The following is a 14295-nucleotide window of genomic DNA, read 5'->3' as shown; positions in this document are numbered from 1 at the left end:
GTAACTACCCCATGTCTACCCCATGCCTACCCCATTTCTACCCTGTAACTACCCTGTGTCTACCCCATTTCTACCCTGTAACTGCTCTGTGCCTACCCCATGTTTACCGTGTTTCTGCCCCGTGTGACTTAATGTGGCTAAAGAAGACACGTCCGTGATAATCAAGCTCACTGTCATCACATGGGCCCTGTTGCTGCCTAGGAACCTTTAATATTATTTCATTCTCCCACCCTCCTATGTGCCTGCTTCAAAACTTCTCCTGCCTCCTGAAACTTCCAACACTTCCTTTGCTGTGTTTACACCCAGCTGACCTTGCTCCCTATTTCACTGAGAAAATAGAAACCCTCAGAATAGAATGTCCACTGCCACCCACCGCAGCACCAGTTCATCTGTCTGAAGCTGTGTCTGTGCACATCCCTCTGGTTACAAAGCACAATCCCTTCCCTCTGCACAGACACTGCCCTTCTCTCCTGCTCAGCGACACTGTTACAGCAATGCCCTCCCACCGATAGTGTGGGTTCCTCCTTGCTCCTGGACCTTCCCAATCACAACATGGACATGCTGCTACTTTTCTGTCTATACTGCTGTTGTTGTTAGGTGCTATCAAGTCACTTCTGACTCATAGTGACCCTATATACAACAGAACAAAACACTGCCTGGTCCTGCACCATCCTTACAATCATTGTTAAGGTTTGAGCCCATTGTTGCAGCCACTGTGCCAATCCATCTTGTTAACGGTCTTCCTCTTTTTGCTGACCCTATGCTTAACCAAGCATAATGTCCTTCTCCAGGGACTGGTCCCTCCTGATAACATGTCCAAAGTATGTGAGACAAAGTCTCGCCATCCCTGCTTCTAAGGAGCATTTTGGCTGTACTCCATCTACACAAGCAGTAAAACTTGCTCCCCACTTTTTCCTGCAGCTACTCCCCACCCCTCCTTCCCTTCAAAGCACAACCCCAGAAAAGCTGTTGGTCCTCAGTGGCTCTAATTCCTTTGAACTCAATTCTTAAAGGCGTCGGTCCTCATCACTCTGCTGATGCTACACACACAAGGCAGATAGAAATGAAAATACCAATAATAACATGTGCTCCCCGACCTCAGTAGATAGTACCCATACACCCAGATACTCACATCCCAAACCAAGGAGTCATCCTGACTTCCTTCTTACCACCAGCTTCAAATACAAGCCATCTGCACTCGTGTGGGCTCAACCCACCCCCAAATAAATCCTGAACCTCTCTCCCCTCCTCCATGACCAGACCTACCACTCTAGACCAAACCACCCTACTCTCTGGTCTCTCAGTTTGTTTCCATGTGTCCCCTCCTTCCACACAGCAATCGGAGTGACTGAAACAAAGCAAGCAAACAGGAGAGACAAACGTGAGCATGGGTCTCTTGTTTAAACACCCCGGTGCCTTCCCACTGTATGTGCAATGAGCCCCACACTCCCCTCTATGCCTATGGGGTCCTAAAGAACATGGCCTCAACCTGTTCTGCAACCTTGCCCAGATCTTGAGCTCCTCCAGCAATGATGCCTCGGCTGTCATCAGCCTTCTCCCTGCTCCTTAAACAGTTCAGACCTCTTGCCAGCTCAGGACCTTTGAGTTTGTCATCTCCTCTGGACAGCTCCTCACCCACATGTCACACATCCACAATGTCACAACCCCACTCTCATCTCTCAGATCTCAGCTCATATGTCCCCTCTCCAAGAGGTCTCACAGACCACCTCATCCATGGTCTCCATTCACCTTTGTTACTTCCTTTGACCCATCACTCTTACTGCCATCAGAAATCTTACTTATTTTTCCTGGGTTTGTTTTGGTGGTTTGTTTTATCTTTACGAGAATGTAAGCTTCATGAAAGCAGCTGTCTTGCCGTCTTGCTGGACACAACTCCCCCAGTACCTGTGCCTGACACAACACCCACAGTACCTAGAACAGTGCCTGACACAACACGCCAGTACCTGGAACAATGATGGACACAACAACCCAGTACCTAGAACAGTGATAGACACAACACCCCCAGTATCTAGAACAGTGCTCAACACAACACCCCCTGTACCTGGAACAGTGTTGGACACAACACCCTCAGTACCTGGAACAGTGCCTGACACAACACCCCCAGTACCTAGAACATTGATGGACACAACACCCCCAGTACCTAGACCAGTGCTCAACACAACACCCCCTGTACCTGGAACAGTGTTGGACACAACATCCCCAGTACCTGGAATGGTGCCTGACACAACACCCCCAGTACCTAGAACAATGATGGACACAACACTCCTAGTACCTAGAACAGTGATGGACACAACATCCCCCGTACCTAGAACAGTGATAAACACAACATCCCCAGTACCTGAAACAGTGCCCCGCAAAACACCTCAGTACCTGGAACAGTGTTGAATACAACACCCTCAGTACCTGGACAAGTGATGAACACAACACCTCAGTGCCCAGAGCAGTGCAGGACACAACATCCCCAGTACCTAGAACAGTGCTCAACACAACACCCCCTGTACCTGGAACAGTGATGGACACAACACCCCCAGTACCTGGAACAGTGCCTGACACAACACCCCCAGTACCTAGAACAGTGATGGACACAACATCCCCCGTACCTAGAACAGTGATAGACACAGCATCCCCAGTACCTGAAACAGTGCCCAGCACAACACCTCAGTACCTGGAACAGTGTTGAATACAACACCCTCAGTACCTGGAACAGTGATAAACACAACACCTCAGTGCCCGGAGCAGTGCAGGACACAACATCCCCAGTACCTAGAATGGCGCCCAGCACTGTGGATGCTCAAGTACCTGCTGGATAAATGGCAATAATGGTGATTATTTCCTGAGCGTCCTTGAAGCGTCATTTTCTGTGCTGTTTCACATGCGTTAAATCAGTTCATTCTCAAAGCACTCCTACAAGGAAACGCCTTATTCTCTGATTTCATGTGTGAGAAAACGGAAATGCTGAGAGCTGTGTGAGTTGTCCATGGCCGCAGAGCTGAGCAGAGGCAACCCAGAATGTGAATCCAGGTTTCCATGACACCAGACCCAGGCGGTCTTAGCAGATTTCACTGGAGAATAACCAATGGTGGCATCAAGTAACCAGGCATCACCCTGACTGTACTTTTCTCCCTGAAGCACGGACAATGGAGGGTGGTTAAATGCACCAAATGCTGGAAGAGGGATGAAACGCAAAACACCACGGAGAAATAATTTCTATTTTCTCCCAACGGTTGCAAGCATAGCTATTGCCAGGTCTTGCACTGTGCTGATCCTAAAAAAGTAAGTATATTTTAATCTAAAAAGTGGTGTTTTTTAAATGTCACACTTAAAAGTGCTTTTTAAACTTTTCTTTAATGCTGTTTGGCACTGGGAAGGGAGACAGTAGTAAATCGATGTCACACTCTTCATCGTGACCTAGAAGAATAGTCGAGCACTAAGCCACATCCTAGGGTGCCCAGGAATTATTTCCCCAGGAATATATGTGTCGACAGCTGTACAACTTGTTCTGTACTTTGTCAGGCTAATCAAATAATGCCTTGCCAATAGCAATGGCAGCTCAATATTTTAATCCAGCTTGCAGCACATTGTATACTTTATTGCATTAAAAACCCAATGTCAGATAACACGATAACACCCAAGGGACTCAGCCAGAATGCAGAAGATCAGAGCAGGTCTGTCTTTCCTTCTCTATGCTTGCATATGGGCAACACCTTTGATGTGGAAGCAAGTATGTCCATCACCCAACTGAGCCAAACAGGTCAAGACTCAGTGGAAGTTTGATCCCACTTTCTATGTGCCTCTCAACTGTATTTTTTTAATGCATATTATTTTCAGGGCAGTTTAGATTTACAGAAAGCTAGTGCAGAAAGTACAGAGAATTTCCACATATCCCCTTTCCCCCTGCAGTTTCTCCTACTGTTAATATCTTCTGCCTTCCTGTGGTAAATTTGTAACAATTGATGAACCAGCTTGATACATTATTATTAACCAAATTTCATAGCTTACACAGGCTTCACTCTATTATTCAGTCCTGTGGGTTCTGACAAACGCATAATGTCACTCGTCCACCATCACAGTATCACCCAGAATAGTTTCACTGCCCCAAAATGCCCTGTGCTCCGCTTGTGCGTCCCTCCTACAAGCCCTTGGCACCATTGATCTTTTCACTGGTCAATGTTAAAAAAAAAAAACAAATTGCCATTGAGTCAACTCCAACTCATGAAGACCCCGTGCATGTCAGAGTAGAACTGTGTTCTGTAGGGTTTTCGATGGCTGATTTTTTGGAAGTAGGTCACCAGGCATTTCTTCCAAGCCACCACTGGGTGGATTCGAACCTCCAACCTTTTGGTTACCAGTCAAGTGCGTAAACCATTTGTACCACCAGGGACTTCCTGTCTCTCTAGTTTTGCCTTTTCTAGAATCTCAACCGTATTTTCAGTGCTGCTTTAAGACCAAGGATGGTGCAAGGCTGACTGTGCTCTGAAGACAACTGTCTACCTCACAACCTCACCAGGTATGAGGTGCGCAGCCAGGGTGGCCCGAGATTGGCTCACTGACCCATTTCACCAGGACTCCCTCAGAGGCGCCGAGGATGGATCTGCCAGGCTGCCCAAGAAAAATGCGTCCACCAGGGGCCGAGCATGCTGGAGCAGGCCCGTTAATGGGAAGGCTGACAGCTCTGCCATCCTGGACGGATGGGCCTCCTCGTCCCTACTGTCACCCTCACCTGGCCTTTGCTTTACGAGTCTCTTTCCTTCCCACAGGGACACATTAGGGTAAGTGCAGTAAAGGTGACAGTTGGTAGTTTCAAAAAGACAAATCAACACAAATTCCCTCATAACCAATTTCTCTTTTTCCTATCAGAGAAAGTGAAGATAAAGCAGTCAGGCAGAGGAGTATCACACCCTGGCTGTATATGATCGTCAGAGTTGAACGATATTTCCTGGTCATAACGATAAAGAAAATCGCCCTCCTATCTTTCCATTTTTCTTTGACACTTTTCTGTAAGATCACCAGATTTTCTCTTACAGCACAGACCTTCCTGATTGCTAGGGGCTTACAGCGTCTGTTTCTAATTGCTAAATTAATTACCTCCGAATATACCAATTTGTTTCCTCAGTGGATAAAGAAGGTTACAGAGTGAGTGCATTTCAGTATGTGCAATAGGCAGCCTTCATTTTTTTTTTTAGAATTGGGTTTTGAATTAAGAATATTATTTATTAAATGTACCTCTTTATTTCATTTATTCAATAGTTTTTCTTTTTCGATAGTCAAAATTTGATATCCTTGTTATTCAATTTACCTAACTTGAAGTGAATATCTCCCACCTCATTGCAAGTTTTAACGTAATTTGTTACCTTTTTTTCTCAGTTCCACGGTCTTGCACTATGGAAAGGTTTCCACCTCTCTCCTTCCTAGTTTCTCCTAGCACACGGAGCCCCAACAATAAACTCCACTCAAGTCTGAAAGCACAAGCCCATGGGGCTAAGTCCCAGGAAGCCAGGGTGCATTTGGGGGGTACGCTGGAGGAGACTGGCGAGCTACTTCTTCTTGGAGTCCATGTGGAAAGGTCGCAGCTGCCCCTGGAGAATACCTGCAGCCTCCTGGAGGTGCTCAGAAGCCGGTGGTGGTGAGCCAGCCTTAGGGCAATGCCTCTGCCACTAGACAGCTCTGAGCAGACACCTCAACCATGCACAGCTCTCCAGAGAGTGTGGTGGAGGCTCAGCAACGCTGCCGGGTAAAGAGGCGGTGTGGGCTCTGCTCCCAGCCCTGCCGGGCGCAGGCAGGTCATCCACTCTCTCTAGGTCTGTAAAGTCAGAGGCGACTGTAGCTGATCCACAGGGCTGTCCCTGCCTGTATTCCCATCTGTCCACGTGAAGTACAGCACAGGGGACGCTGGGAGGCAGAGTCCTGTTGCCGCAGACCGGTGACCATTGAGGCTCTCTTGTCCTCCAGAATGGGTGGCCCAGAGTGACTAGCTTATGAAGCCCAGCTCCTCCCTGCAGACTGTAAGGACTGCAGGATGCACAGGTATCCTTAGGGCAGGAAGGGTGCATTCCTACCTGAGCCAGGGCCACTCACCAACAGCCTTCCTCCACCTGCCTGGTGCCCTGATGCCAAGGCTCCAAGCCCAGCCCAGCCGTGTTGAAGGATGGGCCTCTTCCAGTCACATCCCACTGGGATCTTGGCCTGGATGAGGTGAGGGTGGCACTGGGCACGACAATGACTGGGCTCTTGGGGGGACGGGGCAGAGTTCTGGGTCTGCTGCTGTTTCAATTTCTTAGAATCTCCAAGGAGGCCCATCATTGGACATTTCACAGGCCATCTCTGCCTATCTTAAGGAGTTGTTTTTGGAAGCAGGTTGCCAGGTCTTTTCTCCCATGGGGCCACTGGGTGGGTTCAAACACCCAACCTTTCAGTTAGCAGCCAATCACTTAATGACTGTACCACCAGAGTTCCTTATCTTACTGAGAGGACGCCTAAAAAAGCCCTTGCAGATAGGCAAAGACCACTCTGAGTGATTCGCATATGAAAATGGGAGCTAGCTTGAGCCACCCAGTGAGGTCCCCTCTGTCCCCGCAGGCATTGTGTCCCTACTGAGCTCAGGCAGGACTCTGGCCCTCATGCTAGGACACAGTCCTTATTAGTGTGCAATTTATCGTTAGGTGACACCTCTTTCACTGATGAAAACGGGCCCTGCTGTGCCCTCCACCATCTCTGCTGAGGGTTCAGGCACCACAGGTGCACGGCCAATTCCTTTCCCTCTTTATCCCCTGGTGTCTGACCTTGGATGACCTTCAGCGATCCTAAGAATGATCCTGTAGCCCTTCTCCACCGAGCCGTATGTAAATGTTCGCATTTGCATTTTGAGAGTAGCACCCATTTTATGAAGCAGCTGCCAACTTCCATGGCTCTAATCCGTGTAAAGTTATGCAACTGGGTCTCAGAGCAGTCGATCTTCTACACAACCTCAGGGCCACTGAGTGGCAGAGCTGGGATCTGAACCCTTCTTTGTGATGTGACCCTGTAGTCCACACCCTTATCCACCAGGCAATCCCTCCTCCCCCTGAGAGCACACACCCTTAACTTCATAAAGCTGAGCCTCCACGTCCAAATAAATGCTCTCCTCACTGGATGTGACCGGGGATGAAAACCTTAAAAAAGATCAAACAGATTTGACTAGCTTGCACTCTAATTGCCCTTGAAAGCAATGACTCACTAACACAACAGGAGATACATCATTTCAGAGGGAACTTGGGACTCAGGCACTACCCAGGCTCCTTATCTGCCCCCTTCCTCCCATGCGCGGGGTCATGCGGCCACAATCTCACCTAAGAGCCTCCGCTGAGGCCTAGCCATGAAGCCACCTTCCATGTTCAGCAGCAATGGGAGAGTTAAGGGCCCTGGGAGAGGCATGTCTTTGCTCAACTCCCAAGCACCCTCCCTCTGCGTCTTTCAGAAAACAGGCTATGAACCAGTGAATCCGAGCTTAGCTCCTGCACCTGCCTGGGGAGCCGATATAAAAATGAGGGATGGTGGCAATGCAGCTCACCCTACTCCGCTTTAATTGAAAATTATGTCAAAGATCCCTGCCTATCTGGCCGCTGCCTGTCTCTGTCCTTTCAGAGTTTGAGATTTATGCCCCTGCTCATATTAAAAGCCTCACTACTTCCCATAAATATGCACAGGTTCCTGTTTGTTTGTAGGATGAATATTACAAAGATCATAAGGAAATTAGAATGGAGCCAGGAGACAGCTGTCCTTCCATGACATACTACCCATGAATCACGTCCTCCAGGACTATCACCCCCAAACAGCACGCTGCCTATACAAATATTTTTACCCCTAGCTCTAAATGGCACAAGAGAGAATCTCCTAATGGATTTATGGTTTACCAGTGAGTTTCAGGGAAATGGGAGATGGATGGGTGTGCTCCCATATAGTATTCATTTAAAAACAATCAACTACAGTTCAGTTTTGCAGTCTATTTGTTTTGATAAACTGGAGCACTGGCCATAATTCACTTTATTTTTACAAAGACACATATTACCTGCACAAACAGGAACTATATCCCTGGGAGTCAAGTCAACCTGGATGCATTTGCAAGAGGCGTTTCCAAGGGAAAAAACGCTGATCTGATTTCTCAGGCATTCGATTTCTCCCCGAGGGATAGGGGCCCGTTTCTACAGATGTGGATTTTTATGAAATTAGGTTTTATTATAGATTAAATGCCTTCAAAGCAGAAATGTGACTGAGGGATTACTTTTGCCTCGGGCAATCAAGTGGCCTTAACAGCCCACCCTCTCGGATCTCCCGTGTCCTCCCTAAATGGCAGTGGCATTGACAACAAAGCCATCTCCAGGTGCTGGGAGCATGTGGGCTGAATCTGAGCTGGCCTGAGGGGTCAGGACAGAAGCGGACTTTGCTGTTACAGCTCCATCCCTGGGTCTGCAGAAGCCCCAGCCCACAGTCTGTGCTCAGTAAATGTTTGCTGACTCCTAGAAGAGAGAAATCACACTCCCGAAGGAGCAAGTTGTTTAATCCCAAGAAAGTGTGAATGGGAAGCATCACAGGCCCCGGTGATCGTACTGGGCTCCAAACCCTTAACAGAAGGAGAGTAGCCAGTGTTGGCTTCCGGTGTCCTCTGGGACCCCCTGCAGGACACGCTGAGACCTGAGGACAGCCTCTTCAAGGGCAGAGTTCTCACAAGTGTGGGCAGAGCATGGAAATCAACTGCACTCGCCCAAGCCTGAGAAGCCCTGGTGCTGCAGTGGTTAGGTGCTCAGCTGCTAGCCGAAAGGTTGCTGGTTTGAACTCACCCAGCAGGAGAAAGACCTGGCAGTCTGCTCCCATGAAGATTACAGCCTATGGGGCACCTCGGCTCTGGCACACGGAGTCTCTAGGAGTCAGAACTGACTCCATGGCACACAGCAACACCCAAGCCTGAGTCAATCAGAGGACTGCTAGGTGGAGATACCACTCATGCAGGAATCTCTGCTCGTCCTGCCTCTGTCTCCATGCATCTATCCAACGGGCCTCAAGCACTATTTTCCCCCAAACGTGGCGTGCCTGCCTTGCGTGTTGGGAAGGATACTCTTGTGCTGCCCCTGAGCTAGAGGCTCTGAGGGCACAGGCTGACAGCACCTGCTGGGGATGAGAAAAGGCAGCCACATGGCTGTAGGTGACAGCTGTTCTCTAGCGACCAGTTCTAGCAGAAAGGCAATGAGGATGGCATCTGGGGCAAGATGGGAGGACACCGTGGGGTAGGGCGGTGGGACAATGGGAAGTGTGAGCTGGTCGACAGTGGCTGCCAGAGCTCCTGTGTGCGCCTTTTGGGCCAACCTCACTTTCCATAAGTTTGTTGGTTTAGGAGAGACAATGCACACAGGTACCATGACCACCATTTTGCCTGTCCCCACAGGGAACATGTCTCCCTAATCATTGGAATCACCCTGTTAAGAGTAGGCCGGTTCCAACTATAACTCTCTGACTTTTCCTCTGGGCTTGTCCCCAGTACCAGATAACCTCCACTGTTCCATAGCAACAATTACCACTGTTGTGCAGTGGAAGAGACTGTGTTCAGATGTGCAGTGCTCTAACAGATGAATTTGTCAGGAAGTGGGAGACCCCTGGCAGGTCACCTTAAAGATGAAGACATGTAGGACACACACCTGGGGCAGCTTGCTCTCCCCAACAGGTGCCTGTGGCCATTCTCACAGCCCAGCGCCTGGCCCAGCGCAGCAATCACCTGGAAAAAGGAATGACGCTGGTCTCTTTCCATCAGGCTACAAACCCTTCCATCTCCCATGAAGCCACCCTCAACAAGCTGGATGCAAATGCAAGCTGAGGAGTTAGGTGCTGGGCCCGGAACACCTGGGTCTGAGTTCTCAGGCACAGCCTTCCAGGGTAGAGGACCCAAGAGACAGTGCGGCCAGCCTAGGGGAGGCCATCACCCTGCATGTTGCCCCCCGCAGAGATCCAGGAGCGCTTCGCTACCCTAGAGCAACAGGAAGTGGGTCTCCTGGGAATGAGAGGGAGGACAGCCCCAGTCTTCCCTGCAGAAGCCCTCAATGGCCTCTCCACTGATACTTCCAGAGAGGAGGACTGCCAGAGCCTCTAGGGTCTCCTCAAACTGGGAGAGTCAGCCAGAGATGCTGGTGGAGGCTCTCTGCACCTTCTCCAAAGACACCCCACTGCTGGGCTGCTGTGTGGCACTGCTGGCACCCATGAGTCCTCCCCACTGTACCCATGGAATTGCTTCCATCTCGTGTGAAATGGAATGGCAACCTCATCTTCTCGCTCAAGGAAGGAAACTGTTCAAGGTCATCTCACTGAAGCCCTGAGGCCCTGGGTAATTTCGTTATTTTCGCAAACCCAGAAACTGGAGTCCAGAGGGGTCAAAGAGCTCCAGAACCACAGCTGCTGAAGAGCAGATCCCAGCTTCCGGCTCTGGTCATCTGACCCCAGGCTCCAAGCTCATACTCTAAAATCAGAACCACTATGAGAAAAGGAGGCTCTGGCTTTAGCTGGGAAGTCTTGTTCTATTTCCTTGGGCTGAGAATGGTCTTGAGGTTGGTGGTCCAAGACAGAAACCACCTCTCACAACTATTCAATCTGTAGGAGAAATGATACTTGACTCGTCCTCCCCCTACACCCACATACACACACAGAAACAAGGCACCCCTTCCTTCCCTGCCCCCAAATTATCAGGGCCCTTTAGAGCCTCCTACTAGCCATGACCACTTCCACACATGCCTCTCAAGATGAGAGGCAGAACGGGTCGTGATGTGTTTACCGTGTCCTCATCTATATTCCGTGACAGTTCGTTATCCATGCGGCACAATCTCTGAATTCATGTAGCACTTTGGCAGCTTCTCTGGAAGAAATTTGCCCCTTTTGAAATGTTGTTTGCAAAGTAAAATTGCTGAGGCGTGTTTATGAGAAGAGACGCTTCCAGGACATTCTGTTTGGAAAGGCTGAACCGTGCCACGATTGCCTCACGTTTTCTGGTGTCACCTCAGGTGTGTCCCCTTCATTTTTGCCTCCAGGCTTCCATAGGCTGTCTGTTCTTCCCTCACTAATTAGGACATCATAGCTGTACCCCTCGGATCAGCCAGGTAAACGCACGGGCATGCAAGAGGTGGCTGGAAGCAGGTCCTTGGCTTCTTAGGCCAGCCTGGCCATGGACGTGGGTTGGGAGAGATGGTAAGGGAGGAGCTGGGGACAGAGGACTCAACCTGCCCTGCTTTCTATTTTTAAATTTCATGAAAAAAGTTTGATTTAAAAAATCTCGAGGAGGAGCCAAAATGGCGGAATAGACAGACACTTCTGTCAAGCCCTCTTTACAACAAAGACCCAAAAAAAAAAACAAATGAAATGAGATATTTGTGACAAGCTGGGAGCCCTGAGCATCAAAAGCAAGCTTAGACAATGAACTGAGGGGCAGGGGGAGGAAGAGACTATTCAGAAGTTGAGATACCAGAACTGAATCGCTGGGAGCCCTCAGGTACCATTCCCTGAGTGGTGGTGGCAGCGGCAGCAGGCTGGTACTAGCATTTGGCCTCTGTTTCCTCAGCAAGAAGCAGCCAGCCACACAGTCTACTCACACCTCCGGAACCTGAGGAGAAGGGGGCTCTCGGCAAAAGATAAGTACTTGCGTATATTTTACCGCACCCTCCCGCCAAGCCAGCTTCAGTGGCTGAATCCCTGGGCCTGAGATAGACCCTGTTGAGCACCTAGAGCCATCCTCCCAGCCTTAGGGGAGGAAAAAATTTGCAACTGGGGGGAAAAGATAATTTGCTAGCTCCATTAATCGGGGAAGCTCAGGACAGACGCAGCTTCTGTCCAGGCATAAACCGTCCGTGGACCTTGAGCACCTTTCCCTTGTGAATGGACCTGTGTGGGCCTATTTCAGGAGAATAGGCCCTTGTTGGCAAACTCCAACCATTTCAGCTATGTGGTGGAGAGGTGGGTGTTTCACATTTGGCATTGTTTTGCCTATTAAACAAGGTCCTCACCTGCCCACATCAGGGACCTAAGGACTGGTAGCTCCACTCAGGTCACCCAGCCACCCACGACAGGGGTCCAAAGATAACTGGTACCTCCTAGTCCTTACAACCAAAAACTTTGGGTGCCCATGGTCCCTCTGCAGAACGCACCCACCAGAACACTCTAGGGAACAGAGATGCATTTTCCTCAGAGACACCTGGGGGTCAGTTCTCAGCCCCCTGCCTTGGTCAGAGCATGACTCTCTGCTGCAATCAGATACCGGTATACACACCAATCACCCCTGCCCCTCTAAGGCTGTAGGACAGAGCCTGTATCACACACTTGATATCAGCTACCTGGAAACCTGATTTGAATTCATACAAGAAAACTGAATGGACTCCTAGACTGATACACCTGATAATAGCTCTAGCCAACTGGGGACAGGACACCAGAGCATCAAAGGTAAAAGTAATCAAGCTAGCTTACACAAGCAACCCATAGAGGTATACCAAAACGAAACAAAGCAAGCAGCTACGACACAGTAAGCAAGCATAAACTAATACAATAACTTATGGATGACTCAGAGACAACACTCAATATCAAGTCACATAAAGAAACAGACCATGATCACCTCAACAGGCTCAAAACAAAGAATCCAGGGATCTTCTAGATGAAAGTGCATTCCTGTAATTACCAGATGCAGAATACAAAAAAGTTTGATATACAAAACCTTCAAGACATCAGGAAGGAAATGAGGCAATATGCAGAACAAGCCAAGGAACACACACATAAAGCAACTGAGGAAATTAGAAAGATTATTCAGGAAAATAAGGAAAAGTTTAATAAGCTGGAAAAATCGATAGACAGCAATCAGAAATTCAGAAGATTAACATAAAATTACAGAATTAGATAGCTCAATACAAAGTCAGAGGAGCAGAATTGAGCAAGTAGAAGTTAGAATTTCTGAATTTGAAGATAAATCACTTGGCACTAATATATTTGAAGAAAAATCAGATAAAAGAATTTAAAAAAATGAAGAAAACTTAAGAATCATGTGGGACTTTATCAAGAGAAATAACCTACAAGTGACTGGAGTACCAGAACAGGGAGGGATAACAGAAAATACAGAGAAAATTGTTGAGGATTTGTTGGCAGAAAACTTCCCTGATATTGTGAAAGATGAGAAGATATCTATCCAAGATGCCCATCGAACTCCACATAACATAGATCTCAAAAAAAAGTCAACAAGACATATTATAATCAAGCTTGCCAAAACCAAAGATAAAGAATTATAAGAGCAGTGAGGGATAAACAAAAAGTCACCTACAAAGGAGAGCCAATAAGAATAAGCTTGGACTACTCAGCAAAAACCATGCAGGCAAGAAGGCAATGGGATGACATATATTAAAAATTGAAAGAAAAAAATTGCCTGCCAAGAATCATATATCCATCAAAACTGTCTCTTGAATATGAAGGTGAAATTAAGACATTTCCAGATAAACACAAGCTGGGGGAATTCATAAAAACCAAGCCAAAACTACAAGAAATATTAAAGGGAGTTCTTTGGTTAGAAAATCAATAATATCAGGTACCAACCCAAGACTAGAACACTGGGCAGAGCAACCAGAAGTCAACACAGACAGGGAAATCCAAAAAAACAAAGTAAGATTAAAAAAATAAACAAACCAAAAACAGGGTGACAGCAATGTCATTATATACAAGAAGAAAGCATTAAAATAATAAAGAGGGACTATGAAATGTAATCATACAGCTTCCATATGGAGAGGAAGATAAGGTGATACAAAGAAATAAAAGATAGTTTTAAATTTTGAAAAATAGGGGTAAATAATAAGGTAACCACAAAGGAGACAAACTATCCTACCCATCAAAATAAAATACAAGGGAAAAATAGAGACTCAGCAGAAACAAAAGCAACAACAACAAATATGAGGAAAGGGCAATATATAAAGATAATCTACTCGGCACATAAAATTCAGTGGGAAAAAGAAGCTGTCATCACGCAAAAAAGACATCAAAATGATAGCACTAAATTCATACCTATCCATAATTACCCTGAATGTCAATGGACTAAATGCACCAATAAAGAGACAGAGAGTGGCAGAATGGATTAAAAAACAAGACCTGTCTATATGCTGCCTACATGAGACACACCTTAGACTTAGACACACAAACAAACAAAAACTCAAAGGATGGAAAAAAATATATCAAGCAAACAACAATCAAAAAAGAGCAGGAGTGGCTATATTAATTTCTGACAAAATAGACTTTAGA

This window comes from Elephas maximus, chromosome 16, assembly GCF_024166365.1.
Source record: "Elephas maximus indicus isolate mEleMax1 chromosome 16, mEleMax1 primary haplotype, whole genome shotgun sequence".
In the NCBI taxonomy this organism is placed as follows: domain Eukaryota; kingdom Metazoa; phylum Chordata; class Mammalia; order Proboscidea; family Elephantidae; genus Elephas; species Elephas maximus.
This window is presented reverse-complemented; position numbering follows the sequence as displayed.